Source organism: Microcebus murinus, chromosome 10, assembly GCF_040939455.1.
Source record: "Microcebus murinus isolate Inina chromosome 10, M.murinus_Inina_mat1.0, whole genome shotgun sequence".
Lineage (NCBI taxonomy): Eukaryota > Metazoa > Chordata > Mammalia > Primates > Cheirogaleidae > Microcebus > Microcebus murinus.
The window spans coordinates 54,017,616-54,029,345 of record NC_134113.1 but is presented as its reverse complement, the minus strand read 5'-3'; the positions used below and the strand labels follow the sequence as shown (position 1 = coordinate 54,029,345).

The 11,730-nt window shown below is 43.4% G+C and overlaps 1 long non-coding RNA gene across 1 annotated transcript; it reads right to left on the bottom strand.

Annotated features, from left to right (window-relative positions):
* Positions 1-2,870: 2,870 nt before the first annotated feature.
* On the bottom strand, positions 2,871-11,729 carry LOC142873366 (uncharacterized). The gene is made up of 4 exons (XR_012921439.1): positions 11,402-11,729; positions 6,037-6,133; positions 3,509-3,732; positions 2,871-2,932 (listed from the first exon to the last, which is right to left on the bottom strand). It is a non-coding gene; the product is annotated as an uncharacterized LOC142873366 (long non-coding RNA).
* Position 11,730: the final 1 nt, after the last annotated feature.

Sequence of the window (11,730 nt, the reverse complement as noted above, 5' to 3'; positions counted from 1 at the left end):
GGTTATATGCAGATACTATATCACTTTATATAAGGGATTTGAGCATCCACAGATTTTGATATCCTCAAGGGGTCCTGGAACCAATCCCCCAAGGATACCTAAGGACTTGAAGTTGTCCTCAGCTCCTGAGAGAAACATTTCAGATGAAAATTTCTGGTGGGTGGCCTGCAGGTCCCAGGGGAAGGACACCAGAGTTAAACCACTTATGGTACTGTACCTGATTTAGTGACCAAATGGGGATTAAAGGTTTTGCATTAGTGCTGAATTCACTAAGGAAGACCATCTTGAGGGAGGACTGTAGACCCTCTGAAAGAAACATCTTGTTCTCTTTATTTCTGCAATGCAAGCAGGAAAGAGCTAGACCACAGCCTGAGAAGCAGCAACAAACTGATAGGAGGAGAGCTTGCTTTCTAGGCGGTCTAAAATCAGGGATGCACACTGTCAGTCCAGAGAGTGCCATGGTGCCTTTTCAGAGTTCTGAGGCACAGGGCAGGAGCAGAACTCAGAAGAAGCCAGGGTTCTCAGCTGTATATAATGTTTTGGTTTGTTTATTTTATTTTATTTTTATTTTGGCGGGGGCAAGGGGGTTAGTATTTTTAAGACAAAATCTGTAGTAAATAGAGAAAATGTTAATATGACAAGTTTGTGCTCGCTTCAGCAGCACATATACTAAATTTGGAATGATACAGAGAAGATTAAAAAAATTTAATAGAAAATTTTTAAAAGATGACAAGCTTGGGTGGTAGGTGCATTGGTGTTTGCTATTTTATTAAGTTATCTTTTTTTTAATTTTTTACTTTTTTTTAGAGATGGGGTCTCACTCTCACCCAGGCTGGAGTGCAGTGGCATCATTATAGCTCACTACAGCCTCAAATTCCTGGGCTCATGTGATCCTCCTGCCTCAGCCTCCTGAGTAGCTGGGATTACAGGTGTGAGCCATGCCCGACTAAGTTATTTATTGCTGCATAACAAATTATTGTTTTAAACCCAAACTTTGTGGATTAAAACAATAAATGTGGGGCTGGCTTATGACTGTAATCCTAGTACTCTGGGAGGCTGAGGTGAGAGGATGGCTTGAGCTTTAGAGTTCCAGCCCAGCCTGAGCAAGAGTGAGACCCCTGTCTACTAAAAATATAAAAATTAGCTGGGCGTAGTAGCATGGGCCTGTAATCCCAGCTACTCAGGAGGTTGAGGCAAGAGAATCGCTTGAGCCCAGGACTTTGAGGTTGCTGTGAGCCAGGCTGATGCCACGGCACTCTAGCCCAAGTGACAAAGCGAGATGCCATCTCAAAAAATAAAAATAAAAGTAAATAAATGTAGTTTTACTTCATGCAGTTTCTGTGAGTAAGAAATGCAAGAGTAGCTTAGCTAGATAGTTCTTCTCATAAGGTTGCTGTCAAATGTTGACTGAGGCTGTAGTCATCTGAATGCTTTGCTGGAGCTTGAGGACTCACTTCCAAGATGGCTTACTCATATGCCTGGCAAGTTAGTGCTAGTTGTTGATAGGTGACCTTAGTTCTTCACCACATGAACCTCTCCATAGGGCTGTGTGACTGTCCTCAGACATGCCAGCAGGCTTCCCCCATAGTGAGTGATCCAAGAGAAAGCAAGCTGGAAGCCTTAATATCTTATGATTTAGCCTCAAAAGTCATATTATTTCTATAATATCCTATTCTTTATGTCAGTCAGACTTAATGTGAGAGGAAACTGCACAATGACAGGAGGTGAGAATCATTGGGAGTTATATATAAAACCCTAAAGTTTAATGTTTATATAAAGAAGAGCAATACCACACTTACATTATTCTTTTTTTCTGTATGCTTGAAATATTTCATTTTAAAAAGGGAGGAAAATCTATAGTTTAGAGAGAAAAGGTTTTCCATTTTCTATAGCCAAAGCCCAAATTTCAATATTTTGGGCTGCCTTTTTATTTTTTGGAGACAGGGTCTTGCTGTGTTGCCCAGGTTGGAGGGCAATGGCTAGTCACAGGCTTCTTAATAGTGTACTACAGCCTTGAACGCCTGGGCAGGGACCCTCCTGCCTCAGCCTCCCAAGTAGCTGGGACTACATGTGGTGCCACGGTGCCCAGCTTGGTTGCTTTTTAAGCTATCCTTTAGAACAAACCTCTCCATCTGCACCTCTCCTGAACTATATACTCTTTCTACCCTAATTGGTTATTGACTCAACTTGTTGCTCATGTTCAGCATTTCCCTCCATTCCCAATTGTCTTACATGTCAAGATGACCACTGATAGTTGTAAGTCAAGGCCTTGGGTGACATGAGACAGATACCAAGTGTGGGTCATGGGGGAGAGGTGGCTATAAGGAAATGCTGAGGCAGCCAGAATATGCCATCAAGCGCTCCTTTCCGGGGACACTGGAGTTGTATTAAATATCTCTGCCCCAGCAACAACCACAGTGCCTGGTAATGCTATGGCCCACAGAATGCTCCTAGGGAACCAAAAATAAATAATAATTATTTCCCTCTTTTTTATTTTTTTAGAGACAGGGTCTCTGTCACCCAGGTTAGAGTGCAGTGGTACAATCATAGCTCATTTTATCCTCTAACTCCTGGCCTCAAGCAATCCTTTTGCCTCAGCCTCCCGAATAGCTGGGACTACAAGCACACTATAGGCACACATCAGTATGCCTGGCTAATTTTTTTATTTTTTATTTTAGAGACAGGGTCTCACTATATTGCCCAGGCTAGTCTTGAACTCCTAGTCTCAAGGGATCCTCCCACCTCAGCCCCTAGAGTCGCTGGGATTATAGGCATGAGCCACTGTGTATTTCTATCTTAAGCCAGATTCTTTATTGTTCTACTCAATGTAAACTTTAAACTCTAAGGTTTTGTAAAACTGATTTACTCACTCTCTTTCCAGGCCTAGACTTCTTTAAGCACCTCCTGAGAAGCTGAATCTCAGGGGAGAGGCCTAGGGAATAAAGAGAGACATTTAGCCTCTTGTTCTGTCACTAGTTAGGCCCCCTTAACCTCTGGGCTTATTTTTCCTTTTGCACTACAGATGTCCATGCTGCTTTTCTCAGAGGGGGTAGCAAATAAGGCAATGAAGTTGAGAAGGGCCAGTAAGCTTAGAGATGTGTGTCCATGCTTGGAAGATGAGGGACAGTATGGAATCCAGCACCTCATTTTACAGAAGACAAATTTAGTTGGTAGGGAAGAAGGGAAATGATACTGTAGCCCTGCATCCCGCCTTGTAGGAACAGGAGTCTTACAAGAATGTAGGTGGGACATGAGTCTTTCAGCATGATTTAGGGACATGCTCAGACTATGAGGCTTGAGTGAGGGAAAAGGGAAGAGCTTTTGATGCGGACATGCCATTTTCCCCTCCCAGTCCCATCAAGCTCCTGGCAAATTCCTTAATGCCCTGCAGATGGCACCACTGACAAGGAGTTCTCTGTCCCAGAGCTTGAGCTCAGATTTGTGAACTTTAACCTTGTCACCTTGGAGCTGAAGCTAAAAGATGAACAACAAGCAGGAAGTGACTGACCTGGCATCCGTATCATTCACACACTTGTCACTTTGTGTTCTGTCCCTTACTGGAGATTGCTGGGCCTTGTGCTGTTAATCAGGAGGTCACAGGAAACACCACACCCAAGGAGTTTCTTGACCCCAGCCCCTGCTTCAAGGATGCTTCCTCCCAGATGGGATGGGTATAAAAACATGGCCTTGCAGTCAACACGTAGTAACAGAAGAGCATAGTGCCACATCAATCTAAAGTCAATGTTGATACAAATGCAACAAGCATCTGCTATTATGGGCATCATCACATAGATAGCGATGTCATTGTATCGCTAAGACCAGCTTCCTCCTCTCCACTATTTGGTCCATAAACCAAAATATATGCCCTACCCCACCCCCTCCCAACTGATCAACCAAACAACTCATCTCCAATTGGCCTGTTATATGTTACTGTGTCCAACTGTGAGGCCTGCTGTATGTTACTGTATCCAACTGTGATGGAATCAAACTCATGACCTCATTCCTGCCTGGGGCCCTCAAACATACTCTTCTGTCTACAATACCTTCTATACCCATAAGTGCCCCCTAAACCTTTGTCTAGTTAACTTATACTCTTTCCTTCAATGAAGGAAAGCCAAATGTTATCTCTTCAAGGACTTGGTGGAGACTAGGTCAGAGGCCCTACTACATATTTACACAAAACCTTCTACTTTTCTCTCATAGCATTTATTATATTTTGTAATTATATATTTGTATGATTATTAGTTTTTGTTTTTGTTTTTTTTATTGGGACCTTCCCTTTTGGGGCCCTACAGCTGACTGAGGGGAACTCAGATGGTGAGCTCCCCACCCGCCAGCCCTCCCAGGAGCTGCTGGCCGGGTGATCCCAGGAGAACAGGGCAGACCCTGAGGCTGAGAGACACAGACCCAGACTGGGCTCCCCTTGGGTAAATTGGGACCGGCACTCCTCTCCCTGGTGGGGATATAGTTTGAACTCTGGGACCGAGAGGTCAGACCTGCAGACCAGATTCCATGCACCCAGGTCTCACATTGCCCGAGACACAGAAGGGATATATACGAACAGCCTACTGAGGTGTGTGTGCCTTCAGAGGCAGATCAGCGTCCTAGAGGGCAACCCTCCTCCCAAAAGGAAGCTGAGCGCCCAGCCCAGGTGATGTTCCTGCACAGGGAACCTCCCAGCCAGCATCACAGCCAGGGGAGGCCGGGTGGTGTGAGGTCTGGCCTGCTGGCAGACACCCAGGAGTGGCCTTGGAGTTGGGAAGGGTGGAAAGAAGCAAGGCCCGCTCCAGACTGCGGGTCTCAGACAGCCCCACCCCCACACGCAGACTCTCTGACTGAGCGGGGCCATTCCAGCCCCACCTTGGCAGCTTTTCCCGGAAGCAGAAAAAAACATTTGTATGATTATTTAATTAATATATTTCTCCTCCACCAGATTTTACAAGTCCTTCTCTATTGTGTTTATCATTGTATCACAAATTACCTAGCTCAATGCTTAGTGCATGGTTGGTATTCAATAAGTATTCTAAGAATTAATTTCAGGCAAAAGCAGAGACTCAAACTTTTAACTCTGAAAGCTAGAGATGACTACCTCCCCCACTTCCTCCCTCTTTTCAGACTTAGCCTAGGCCCAAAGCTCTAAGGAGCCTCTAGAGAGTAGAGGGTGGATAGTGACATCAAATGGAGGTAGATAGGAAGATTTCTTCTCTGTTCTAAAGATTCTTCAAAAAGAAGATCCCTCAGCTTCTCTCTGGCCCAGCTCTAGTGTCTTATAATACTGGCATGTAGGAACTTCTGCTGGCTCACAATGACTGAATCATTGGGTGCCATAAGCCAAGATATGACCCAGCAGCCAGAACAGGCTAATGTCACCTTAGACACTCCTTCTATACAACAATGCTCCAAAGTAAGCAGGTAAGTATTCCCACTATCCTCTTCACTGGTCATCCTACTGTACAATCTGTTATCGAGTTCTGGGTATCTTGTTTCAAGAGGGACATAGACAAGAGTTTTCTCCAAGGGGTGAGTGAAGTGGTAAGGGGTACTAGACAGAGAAATTTAGAGAACTGAGGATGTTTAGCATAGAAAAGAGAAATCCATAAAATTTAAATAAAAAACAAAAAAAAAAAGAAAAAAAAAAAAAAGAAAAGAGAAATCCATGGAAGGTATAATGTCTAGAAATGGCAGTGGACTCACTCAAAACCCCAGAGAGTACAAGAAAAGATGGGAAAGAACATGGCAGCTCACTTTCTAAAACTTAGCTAGGACCAACAATGGACCACTATGCCATTCATGTCATAAAGTACAAACAGGTAGACCTGATGACTTCTAAGATCCCTCTCCATTCCCAGAGTCCTAGATTTCACAATTTTTCCTGTTTTCTCAAACCAATCTTTCATTGTGACTATTTTCTCAAATATTTCTGCAGAGGTCAGAGATAGGTAGGGACAAAGAAATAGAATCTCTCAAAGCATGTTTCTTAAACTTTTCTCCTCCCTACCCCAACAACAAAAAATTCTCATATCCAGGGAGGCCTACCTAAGGGAATCCATGGTTTTCTGGCTTTCCTGCCAGCCTAGACAGGAGGGCAATTCCAAAATTGCTGGCTCATTTCGAGGAACTGGTCCTATTTCCACTAGAGAGAAGAAAAAGGTTAAAGCCTATAGTATTTTCACCTCAGAACTACATGAGCTTTTCCCAAAGACCTGGGAATTCCTAGGAGCAAAACCACTCAGAAAGTAGTATTAGAGTGAGCAGGAAGTTTTTTATACTTACTGTGTTTTCTATAGGAAAATCAAGGCATACAGGTAAGCAAAGAGAAAATAAAAAGAACCCATAATCTGAAGGTAGAGTTCTGAAATCTTCATTTAAAGAAAAGGGTGACCTGACATCCTAATTCCTCTGCACCTGTCCTGTCCCAGTCACCTCTGGGAATAGGTATTTCTGGGTATTCTGTCTGGTACACTCAAGATGCTGTTTAGTAATAAGTCTTCATCATTCATAAGCTCAAAGGTAGCCCCACAGAAAGAAGCATAACAGTGATCCCTTTAAGATACAGAGGGGGAGGGTGCCATGGTCTCAAGAGTTCTGAAGTTCAAGTTTTAGCTTTTTACTACACTGAGCATCTAAGATGTGTAGTAATGAAGGGAATATGGGAATGGAGGGATGTAATTCACTAATTGGTAACAGCAGAATACTGGGAAAACAAGAGGCTTTGGAGTCAGACAGGTCAGGTTCAAATCCCAGCTCCACCACTACCATTGTAGGCCCTTGCACAAGTTATTTAATCTCTTTGAACTGATTCCTCATTTGAATAAAAAGAAAAAACAAAGTCTATTTTGTAGTAACCTTGTGGCAATGAATAAACTAATCTGTGCAAAGTATCTGTTAATGTTTAACACTTAGTGGAGGCTCAATCTGGATGAGTTCCCTCACTTTTGTTGTTTGAAGACCCTGAAATTTAATCTACATAGTCAAGGTGGCCCTTTCCCTACCAAAAATCCATAACTAATCTCCTGGGCAGATCAAATCCACAAACATAGTTTAAGTGTTTGTTATGAGAACTATGCTGGTTTAAGAATTGGGGATAGAATGAGGGAGGTAAATTAGAAGCCAATTACCTGTTTCTAACTCTGGAAGAGGAGAGGAAAGGAGAAAAGACATAAATGAAGGTAAAATTAAACAATACAAAAGATTTAAATAACAGCTCAAGATAACGACTATTATGAGACAGTGCATACACGGCCAATTGTTAATTGCCCACTGAACAGCTAGATGTTGCTTTAAAAATTTAGAGGAGGTGGAAAAGCTTTTTTTTTTAGACAGAGTCTCACTTTGTTGCCCAGGTTAGAGTTAGTGCCGTGGCATCAGCCTAGCTCACAGCAACCTCAAACTCCTGGGCTCAAGCAATCCTGCTGCTTCAGCCTCCCAAGTAGCTGGGACTACAGGCATGCACCACCAGGCCCAGCTAATTTTTTATATATATATTTTTAGTTGGTCAATTAATTTATTTCTATTTTTAGTAGAGACAGGGTCTTCCTCAGGCTGGTTTCAAACTCCTGACATCGAGTGATCCGCCCACCTCAGCCTCCCAGAGTGCTAGGATGACAGGTGTAAGCCACCGCACCCAGCCTGTGGAAAATCTTTTAAGAAAGGATTGGAGAAGCTAGATGTGGTGGTTCACACCTGTAATCCTAGCACTCTGGGAGGCCAAGGTGGAAGGATTGCTTGAGCTCAGGAGTTTGAGACCAGCCTGAGCAAGACTGAGATCTAATCTCTACTAAAAACATTAAAAATTAGCCAGGTGTGGTGGTGCACGCCAGTAGTCTCAGCTACTCAGGAAGTTGAGGCAGGAGGATTGCTTAAGCCCAGGAGTTTGAGGTTGCAGTGAGCTGTGATGACATGATTGCACTCTAGCCTGGGCAACAGAGTAAGATGTTCTCACAACAAACCCTCCCCCCCAAAAGAAAGAAAGGATTAGAGAAAGGATGTTATTTTGGTTGAGTCTTAGAAGTAGAGAGGATTTGGACATAACCAGTGGTAACACGGGTATTGGGGAAAAAAACAAACAAAAAAAGCATTTGGACAAAGGAAGATTTGATGATAGCTTCAATCTAATGGATTAGTAAAAAAAGGGGTTTGGTAAATTTTAAAGAAATATTGTGTAGAGTTCTGAATGGTAATTCAGTAAACAGAGAACACTTCACCAATTCTAATCATAGGCACTAAAAAGAAAGTTATTATGGGGTTGGGCGCGGTGGCTCACGCCTGTAATCCTAGCACTCTGGGAGGCTGGGGCGGGCGGATTGCTCAAGGTTAGGAGTTCAAAACCAGCCTGAGCAAGAGCGAGACCCGTCTCTACTATAAATAAAAAGAAATTAATTGGCCAACTAATATATATAGAAAAAATTAGCCAGGCATGGTGGTGCGTGCCTGTAGTCCCAGCTACTCGGGAGGCTGAGACAGCAGGATTGCTTGAGGCCAGGAGATTGAGGTTGCTCTGAGCTAGGCTGAAATCATGGCACTCACTCTAGCCTGGGCAACAAAGTGAGACTCTGTCTCAAAAAAAAAAAAAAAAAAGAAAAAGAAAGAAAGTTATTATGCTTCCAATGGATTTGTAAACAAGGGCTCAAGGACTGAGAGCAACTAAATCAGATTGCTGCTAGGCTCAAAACTACTTTCTTAGGAAGTCTTCTAGATTCCTTCTCTGTGTTCTGAGCTTTAGCTTGTCTTATATACAGTTCTGAACTAATGCATTTACTGATACTTTGCTTCTAAAACTCATTTTAGTGGTATATATCTATGCATTCTATATGATAAGTCTCAAAACAGAATCCATGCTAACTAGTTGTTGTAAGTATAATAGTCTGTGACTCAGGTGATGTTACAGCACTTTTTGTAAACTATAAAGTACTGTGAAGATTAGATTCATAGATTTTTGGAAGCAATCTAAAGATGAGATGAGATGATGAGATGAGGGTGAAGTATAGCCCAAGATGACAGACAGGCTGTTAGAACCTAGCTCTTCTGATTATTAGCAATGCCTGCCATATTTTCTTACTACATTTACAAATGTTTAGGTGCCTACGAGTATTAGGTATTATTTCTAAGGAAATAACCCTGTTTAAGAAAGACATGATTCTTTGTCTTTTTTTTTTTTTTTTTTTTTTTGAGACAGAGTCTCACTTTGTTGCCTAGGCTAGAGTGAGTGCCGTGGCGTCAGCCTAGCTCACAGCAACCTCAGACTCCTGGGCTCAAGCGATCCTTCTGTCTCAGCCTCCCAAGTAGCTGGGACTACAGGCATGCGCCACCATGCCTGGCTGATTCTTTGTCTTGAGGAGTCTCTATGGGGGAAGGCTGATGAACAAATGTAAACAAATTAAAAACAATTATGGCAACTTTGATACATAATATGACAAAAATAAGCGGCTTTAGATAAGGTAATGGGGGAAGACTCCTCTGAACAGGTAACATTTAAAGTCAACTCTGAAGCAGACTGGAGCCACCCAAAAGCAAATTTGGAAGGAAGAGGGAAAGGGGAGAGCTCTTCTGGGCAGAGGAAACAGCAAGTCCAGAGTCCAGAGGTAGGAAAGAACCTGGCAGTGCCTACTAGGGACTGACTAGCCAGGGTGAGGGTGATGCCAAGTTGCAGTAAAGAGGGGGTAGGTCATGGGTCACAAACTCAAATGTACAGCTGGGCTGACGATGTAAACAGAAAAACTGGTGAGGTGTAAAACTGAGCAATGAAGGGTGTGGAAGACTGGAGTACATCCTGCCCTATCAATAGAGGCATAGGTCCCTATTGTCCAGTTCTGCCAGACCTTCTGTTTAAGAGACAGGAATCTGAATTTTTTTAAAGTTTCATATCCTGATTTTTCTTTTTATTTATTTATTTTTTTAAATTTGTATTTATTTGTGTTTTTTTTAAGGCCAGTGAACGGATGTAGCGGGAGTGGAAAAGGAACAAAGGAATCTGTAACTGGTTGTGATCAATTATTTGTAAACACCACTGAACTTGGACCAGCCTTCTCATTTTTAAATGTTGGTTCAAATTTGTTAAAAACACTGTGAGCCAAACCAAACAGCCTGTCTAACAGAGCCCAAGGGCTAACATTTTGCAACTTCTGAGGGCCCTGTAGGCTTAAGTGAGGTGAATTTTAAATGCAATTGGATTGCCTTTGAGGGGCTTTGAGTAGGGATTTGTGTTTTATTAATACCACTAAAGCACATTGCTTCTCATATTTGAGATAAATACCTGAGAAGAAAGGTTTAGCACCAGGGCCCTCCTTTCTGACAAGCTGCAACCTCCTCCAGGGCAGGGCCTGATCCATTCAGGTTTGTTCCTAAAACACACTCTGTAGACTCAAGCCATCTCCCTGTGGCTTTCCTTTCTTTCCTTGCAGCACACCAAGGACCACGCCAGCTATCTTCTCCTCTTTGTCTCTATTCACTCTCCCCATTGGAGTTTTCACTCCAAACTTGGTTGCTAAGAGGAAAATCAGCTCTTTAGGTCCTCTCATTATTTTGCTATCACCAAAGACAAGTATATACTCTGTGTGTGTGTGTGTGTGTGTGTGTGTGTATTGCTCCCTCCAACTAAGAGAACGGGTTCAATTCCATGAAGGTAGAACATCCTAAACAGTACAGGTAGCCAGGTCACAAGAAGGTAATTTACATCCCTTCATTGTGTGAACTTGGGTATGTGATCACCTTTCATTATTTTATAATCTCTAAAATTCTAATCACAAAGCTTGGGGGGGGGGTGTACACCTGTAGTCCCAGCAACTCAGAAGGCTAAGGCAGGTGGATCCCTTGAGCCCAGGAGTTAGAGGCTGTAGCGCGCTATGATGGAGCCTGTGCATAGCCATTGCACTCCAGCCTGGTCGGGCACAGTAGTAGCTCACACCAGTAATCCTAGCACTTTGGAAGGCTAAGGCAGAAGGATCACTTGAGGCCAGGAGTTCCAGACCAGTCTGGGCAAGAGCGAGACCTTGTATCTACAGAAAAAAAAAAAAAAAAAATTAGCTGGGGGTGGTGATATGTGCCTGCAGTCCCAGATACTTGAGCCCAGGAGTTTGAGATTGCAGTGAACTATAATGACGCTAACCTAGGAGACAGACCGAGACTCTGTCTCAAAAAAAAAAAAAAGACTATAAAGTGAATGGCACATAGTAGGTGGTTAGCTAATGTTAGACTCAGCCCGATTCACCAATGATCCCCTGTGAGCATTTCTTCACAAAGTGTCGAAACATTTCTGTAGTTCTCTATCCAGTTTTCTATAGTATTTGTTCTAGCACACACGAGGCCTTCCACAAAAATGACTGAGTGAAAACTCCTGGCGGCGAGGAGGCAGAGAGGGTGGGGAGCACCCCAACACAAACACACAGAAAATGCTGCTACGGACCTTGGGTTACTGGACAGCGGTACCTTTCAGGACCGCTGTGGTGCGCTCACATCCTGCCTGGCTGGCTTGATTCAAGTGGTTCATTTAACCAAGGTCAAACTAAAGTCTCAGCCGCTATGAAAGTCCAGGAACCGCCACTTCTCAACAGCAGGGGATGAGACAGTTGCTTACTTTTAGAATGAGCATCCGCAGGCCCAAAAGATCACGCCTCCTTCCGTGGGGCGAGCCTATCAGCGTTCCCTCAGCGATGAGCGGCAGCTCCCTAGGAACCAATGAGTTCCGCTCCCTGGAAGTAACCCGCCCATCCCTTGTGTCGTCACTCGGTAGCT